This window comes from Schistocerca gregaria, chromosome 1, assembly GCF_023897955.1.
Source record: "Schistocerca gregaria isolate iqSchGreg1 chromosome 1, iqSchGreg1.2, whole genome shotgun sequence".
Taxonomy (NCBI): Eukaryota; Metazoa; Arthropoda; class Insecta; order Orthoptera; family Acrididae; genus Schistocerca; species Schistocerca gregaria.
Genome location: NC_064920.1, coordinates 496,632,644 through 496,640,425, shown reverse-complemented (window position 1 = coordinate 496,640,425; position 7,782 = coordinate 496,632,644). Strand labels below are relative to the sequence as shown.

The 7,782-nt window shown below is 46.5% G+C and overlaps 1 pseudogene; it reads right to left on the bottom strand.

The window, feature by feature from the left end:
* Positions 1 to 741: 741 nt before the first annotated feature.
* On the bottom strand, positions 742 to 917 carry LOC126286154 (U2 spliceosomal RNA; annotated as a pseudogene).
* Positions 918 to 7,782: the final 6,865 nt, after the last annotated feature.

Genomic DNA, 7,782 nt, shown 5'->3' with positions numbered 1-7,782 from the left:
TTGGCGGGAGCGAATAGCAATGCTGTATTCTGAAGGAAACTCAGGTCTGCAAACTCATACACGTTTGGCGGTGGCGGCGGTGTCTACTGTTCACACGCGAGCCGTTGGTGGCATCGGGGATAAAGACAGAGGCGTCATGGAGAAGAAGAGAGTGAAGTATCCTATTACTCCATAGACCAACAGGTCTCAGCACGAATAATTCAAGAGCAGCACACTGGAATTCCAAGAAACTTAAGTCCACTGATTTGACACGGTGAACGACAGACGGAACGTGTCTAGAGTTCGATATCTTCCGCTAATTGGCGACGGTTACCACTCATTTTAGTATCGCAGGAAGTGATCACCTAGCCTGTGGGAAGCGCCAGAGACGTAAAAGAAGCGTATGTAAGGGTTACTTGGAGAGAGCAATCCGACTGCATAAAAATTACTCATAATAGAAACGGACTCTCAATATCAATTTAATTAATTAGTCAGACAATGTGATATCAATGAGCGGCTGGCAGATGGAAACGAGGACTAGAGTCCCACAGTTATGATCCGCGAGTTCGAGAGGTAACTAGGCGTTATTCGTTGTGGCTAGATGTTTTAACCAGATTTCAATCTCCCACCTAGACAGAGAGGGATAACCATCGTTATAAAATTAACTATATTACTAAATTTATAAAGTGATACATAGTATTAACCCAATATTCACAACTCCCGTATGCTGTTTTCTTAAGAGACGTCATAGGTGACCAAGCGTTTGGTTACTTTAAGAGAGTCGAAAGTGAGGAGGCATCCTGTAAATGGTGATAGTGGTAGAACATGCTCTTAGCACTCTGTCATGGGCCAAAAATGATTTTCATATTCTGCCCCTGTGAGGCAGGACGTAACAGATATTAAGCTGATAAGAATAGATTTTTTACCTGATAAGACATAACTTAGACGAAATATAGCCTACACCATCCTGTTGTATAGAATTTTCCCAACAAGTAACGATACGCTAGCGATGTGGAAATGCGTGTGTGCTCTGATTCCTTTTGTCTTGAAAATAACTTGCATAAAACGGAGGAATCTACATTTTGCTTGAGAAATTATAGGTATATTTCTTTTACTGTGAATAATCTGTCAGGGGTGCAGTTGATGCCCAAGTCGCACTTTCGTGTCTCGCAGTATGCAGCAGCCAGCAGCAGGGACGCTCACAGGAGCTTGTTAGATCAAACGTCGTAGCTTAGCCCGTGCCAACCACTTAGCCACAAAGGAAGATTGCAAATAGTTGGGTCCTCAGGTACACTATACTCTCGATAGAGGGCGTTGGACTAGACTCAAGGTGACTGTTCATTTTTACCTTGAGATGCTGCATTCATGTACGATAATAAGCACTACACTAGTAAAAAGTATCGTATTATGTATTTACAATGTTTCTGTTGGATAGGATGCGACTTGTGACACATAAATATTTAAGTGTATTTCATTCCTCAATGCTGTTCGTACAGGAATCTTGTAAATAGTGACACCGATTTATAACACCACTGGCGCTCCAGAAATCAGATCGATCCCTCCAAATTCACCTCAATCACTGTACCTCCTGGTGTAACCAGTGGCTCCTTAAGGTTAATCTCTCCAAACAGTAGGCAGTCATTACACCTTCCGTGTCCATCAGTTCTACCTTATCATTTACGATTACCCGATCCTGCTAAGTAACACACTATAATACCTTGGACTAACCTTTGACTGGCAACTAACGTGGAAACACCACCTACTAACCATCCAACTAAAAGCCAAGAACAGATTAAAATTATTAAAACTACTAACTCGTCTTAGATGGCGATTATACAGCTCCACTGTCCTTCACGTAACAAATCCCTAATCTGCACCATCCTTTGCTGTGCAAATGTTGCATGGATATTCACCTACCACTCTCAAGTTCTACAGGTCCCTCGAGAATCTCGAATGCTACGCGCCCCACCTCGCATTCCACATCTGTTTATCTTCCCCCGCAAGGATTCTTTACCAACTCATTCCCACTTCTCATCACACGTTGAACACCTCTGAACCGTCTACACCATTTGCACTTCTCTACTTTCCCATCCTCATATGCTGCCATACCTTTACCAAAACATACCACCAACCCTCCACGTATCTGGAACCGAGCTACCGCTACGGTCGCAGGTTCGAATCCTGCCTCCGGCATGGATGTGTGGGATGTCCTTAGGTTAGTTAGGTTTAATTAGTTCTAAGTTATAGGGGCCTGATGACCTCATATGTTAAGTCCCATAGTGCTCAGAGCCATTTGAACCAACCCTCCACTTACACACCCTCCAGTTCTCTCTCAAAGTAACTTCAACCATATCCCCGTCCCATATCATGAAGTCTGCCCCAAAATTTACCCTTCCGACCAGCTGTAGGTCCACCCCACCGAATCCACCTTATCAGGCCTTCCTCTCCCTTCCCTTCAAAATTACACTCAGCGTACCTAGGCAGACGATAGTTAGCCCTCCTCAGCGGCTGTGACCCACATGTTTCCGCAGCTGGCTTCTTTATATCGAGCTCATAGTGATAATCCACCACTTGTCCACGGCAATTAGTCGGCTAATTAAGGCTTCTGTATTGATCTGACATAGCAGCTAATTTTCTCTACATACTTGAATCCGCGGGCTTCTCGAATGGGCGTGAACAGTCGCGGAACTCCACGGTCAGCGCGACCTCCGTCGTGTCCGTCGTGTTCAAAGTGTCGTGCAAGTTGTTAAAAACTGTTCATGCCAATTTTCGAGCACCAGAACCTTAACTTCTAGCGAGTCTTTACTGAGGGGTGGTCTGTCACTTCATCTTTGTCATTCAAACTTGTTTCACCGCACTGGAATTGTTTGCGAAAGCTAACCTCTACGTCGTGTGGTTGTGCATTTCAACCAACTCAGCATGTATTATTGATATGTAGCCCCTGTCAGACGCTGCAAACGTATGACCATATGATAATACACTTTTTTCTCTGGCATCCAGGCCTGGCGAATTCGAAAGACCACCTTTAGACATGAACCTTGATGACGGCCACTAGTTGGCTCTGCTATAATCTGCTAGTGTTGCTAACGCCGCTGCAACCCTGTCTATAGACACACCCAACCTGTCGGCCTAACAAAGATCGCGGCTGCTTGGTCATCTCCGTACTGGATTTCCTTGGAATTAGTGGCACAGACGCCAAAATTAAACTGAATAGGTGCCAGGACTGACACTCGACGCAGATCGTTGTTTAGGGTCTCCATCTGATAGCCTTTCCACTTGGAGAAACTAAAAACTTTCGATCAGAGAAGATGTTGTGACATAGAAGTACATCACCCACCTTGACCTTCAGGTATTCTCTCCATACTGTATCGTAAGTTGTCGTCAGATCCATGTAAGCGTTAGCACCTGATCTGCACTCAGATTCCTAGAGCCACCTTCCTTGACTGGGATTGTTTTATCGTTGACATGTGGTCACAAGTGGATGCATATTACCAATTAAACTTTCTAAAGGAAATTGCCAAAAGGCACTACTATCATCACTACTGGTTCTGGTTAAAAATCAGAAATTCATTGAATACAGTTAGATGCACAAAATTAAGTACCTTTGGTTTGTTTACAGTTGGCTGATGATCAATTACACGCCACCTCTTGAGTACTGATTCATGTTTGTTCTTTTGATATTCAGCTGTTCTGATGAGGCTGCCATACGGATTGACGCGACATTATAATCTCCGAATTTCTGATTGTTTCAAGCTGTTTTTGCTATATGGAGATACCGTGATGATGGTTAGTAACGAAAACCGGTAATGGCAACAAAGGACAAATAGACGGATATGTGTCTTTTACTTCATAAAACTGCAGATCGTTCATGTTTTGGTTGTCATTTAACGATAAGTCGCAACAGATTTCTAGTGGATATTAATAAGTTTTTAATTTTGTCAAAAATTTGGAGGCCCGGTGGTACCACGGTTTTAACCTCCAACAAATTGTTAGAGTCTGTAGAATCAAACTCTGGCGAAACGAACGTCGTTAGAGTTTGAATTAAACGTGGACGAACGACTGTAATAGTAGCCCACCTCTCATTTGTGACCGTGTCGTGCCGGGGAAATTTTAATCGTTTAGCCATTACTGCCCGGTTCTTTTAGGAGTGGCTGTAAAATTTTTTACGGCAATGAGCATACGAAGGTCGAAATGGTTTACGGCAGGTACCTGCGGCAGCGTTGTCCACGCCTACGTAAACCCCAAGCCGGCTGGGCGAGTCGGCAGGTGCTCTGGCGCATTCACGCGCGAGCGGCGTCTGCCCCATTCAGCGCGTAATTGAAGCTCCGGTCCTCGCCAGCCAGGCTTTGCTGACTGCGCCGCGGGTTTGCCTGCCGCCAGGGGAGCTGGCGAGAGGGTGCGCTCCTTTTGTTAAATATACTTGTCGGTCGCGCCGAGGCAGTCTCCGGCGAGCGAGCGGGATAAACCACGCTGCCGCCAGGTGAATAGAGCGTCTCGCGAACGCCGCTCCGGGCGAGATCATTAGAACGTCATTACGGGTGCGCCCCACTCCAGTAGCGAGAGCACCCTGCACCGTGTCCGACTCTCGTCTCCTTCTGTCTTTCCCCTTCTCCTCTCCCCCTAACCCCACCTTACTGCCCTACCAGACCACTCCCAACACTCTCTCCAGTTCTCGTCCGCTGCTCTGAAATCTCCGCCTTCTAGTTTTCATATTTCTACGCGGGCGAGATGTAATTAAGAAGACCCCGGAGTCGTCGTCGTCGCGCGCGCCTTCCTGATTCTCTCCGCGTCTGAGGGGAAATTACTTAAGCCGTCTGATTCCTTTCTCCGGTCCTCAGCGACGGGTGGGGTGGAAACTTGGGCGCCCCGCGGGCCGGAGGAGAGGTGGGGAGAGAACTCTGCTAGCCGTCTCGCTGTCACGGCAAGAAGAATGTGACCTACGAGAGCGCTGCTGTCATTTACTCTCGCGTCTTCTGGGAAATACTTCCGGAGGACGCAGCCGGATAAGTCGGAATTAATATGCGGAACTGGGTCAGCGCTCGACGGAGTTAGCTTCACTGGAAGGCCACGCACACCGGTGCTCAGCGACTACATTCTCTTTATTAGCACATGATAAATTTTCTGGAAAATTATAGGTGCAGGTAAAAAGTTAATGAAGTGTCGAGCTGTTATTTAGAAGATAATAAAGGGATCAAATTATGCACTGACGAGTACCTTTTAATATCAACAGCAGTCGCTATTTGCACCACTCACAGCAGATGGGCGAGTGAGAGGTGTCCTACAGGGCGATTCATATAAACCCGAACTGCTTCAATAAGTCATAATTTCCCTCCGAAAGCTAACAAACATGGGTAAGTCATTTTAATGATTTTAGTATCTCTGAGAGGATCAGAAGTGCCACGTGTTGTTGGAAAGTTGATTGTTGTTTCTGCGCATGAGGTCCTTTCTCCTTTATGATGCTGCGCTTGTTCGGATCGTGTTAGTTCGTTCGTAGCCTCGTCCGTCACCGTTTGTGAAGTCTATGTGTACTTCGGGCCGCATGACAATAACGAGCAAAATAGTGATTCGTTCGCAGTCTTCAGCTGGCAGAAACGTTCAGTACACACTTCGAGAGTGGGTTCTTATTGTGAGGATAGACAGGCTGGTTACAGTAGAGACGTGCGGGATTAGCCGAGCGGTGTAAGGCGCTGCAGTCATGTACTGTGCGGCTGGTCCCGGCGGACGTTCGGGTCCTCCCTCAGGTATGGGTATGTGTGTTTGTCCTTAGGATAATTTAGGTTAAGTAGTGTGTAAGCTTACGGACTGATGACTTTAGCAGTTAAGTCCCATAAGATTCCACACACATTTGAACATTTTGTTACAGCAGAACGGCCATTCGGGAGAGAATTCAATTTGTGTGATATTCCAATAAAGGCAACAATTTTATCGGTTTTAAGAAACGTGGACGTAACTGGCTTAGTAAACAATGACAGTGGTAAATATAGACCAGCACTGAGATGTTATTGCCGAAGTTCGAAGACGCTTGAATAACCCTCCTAGGAAATCGTTGCATCGACTGAGCCAGGAGACAGGCGCTTTGTGTGGCACATGTCAGAGAGCTGTGGAGGAATCGGCAAGGCGACCATACAGAGGGAACGTGATAGAAAACATCGCAAGAAACACGTCATGAGAAGAGAATACGTTACTGTAAATGACTTCAGAAGTTCTTGTTCAACGTCCAGACATTCTGTCCGTAATTTCGTTTAGAGATGCGCTATAATTGTACTTGTCGGTTGCATCAACACGAAACAGCAAATACTGGGCTGGTGTAAACCATCGTATCTTTTGCATGACGAAAAGTTTGGAGTGTTCAAATGGCTCAAATGGCTCTGAGCACTATGGGACTTAACTGCTGTGGTCATCGGTAGCGGTCCCGCGGTTCCAGACTGTAGCTCCTAGAACCGCTTGGCCACTCCGGCCGGCGGTTGGAGTGTTGTGCCCGGTGTCAGCTTCCAGGATTGGTGGCCCCTTTTTATTTGATACGACAGTACATAGTACAGTGTATGCGAGCATCTTCAATACATTGTGGAGCAGCTGGATGACATCGAACTTACAAAAGTTTATTTCCAATAAGATGGAGCAACGTGTCACACGTCTAACGTTTTCATACAACTTGTAACCCGTTTCTTTGGTGACCGAATAATCTTAAAAACAGTTGGCTCCCGCAGATCACCTGACCTGTCACCCCTCCCGCTCACCCCCAACGACCCCCTCCCCGGATTTTTTTCTTGTGGGGTTATCTCGAAAGCCGAGTGCACAAGAGTAGACCACGGACAACTGCAGAACTTCGTGAAGCAATTACATACGAAATAAGCGACAATAACGAGGAGTGCATCACAGAACGTTGGGGAATGTGGTGAAACGAGTACAGTTGTGCATCGATGGTAGGAGGACTCCGAGGACTTTTTATGTATGTATGTATGTATGTGTGTATGTAACCAACCAATTGTGTGTTATCGTCTCCCAAAACTGCAAATGTGTCCCATTATAAGGTCAGGTGTTATGACTCATTAAAGTAATAGAGGTTTTTATGGATCCCACTGTAGCTGATACCTGACGGGTTTCTAAAGATAGCTTCCGTGTAGACAAATTTATATCTGTTTAATAGCTTGTGGTCTCAGAGTCCAGTGACAAATCTGCACACCAACTTTTAGTGTTACATTCTCCTCCTTTGGTATATTTGAAAACTCAGTAGCGCCATTTGAGACATTGTACCTATTTTGCACACAGTACGATATGGCTAGGGACTGTGATTGTTGTGAGCGGACACAAGGAGAGTTGGCTGCTGTCCGTAAACAGCTGGGAGCTGCGTCGGCTACCGTCGACAAGATTCTAGCTAATGCTCGAAGTTGCGGTCACGTCGGGGCGCCAGTGACGAGGCATGCGACACGTTAGTTGTCACTGGAAATCCCCGGGGTCCCAGACGTCACTGCGGCTTCCGATACGCAATGTCTGACTGGTCCGTCCTCACTCCAGAGTGGGTGGCAGACAGCGGAGGGTTCGCGTGTCACTGGGTGGAAGGCGAAAGAGGGGGCATTCTATGCGGCTGGCTCCCTTCGCTTTATCAACAGGTACGAGGTGCTTCTCAGTGTTGATGATAACTCTGAGCCAGCACGGGATGCCTCTCCTGTTGGGCCAGCTGTCGATTTTCCTGGCCAGTTCGGACAAGAAGAGAGGGTGGGTATGCTAGTCATTGGGAGCTCCAGTGTAAGGTGGGTGATCGAATAAGACAAGGCGAGAAAGAATTCCAGTGTGCATTCGGTA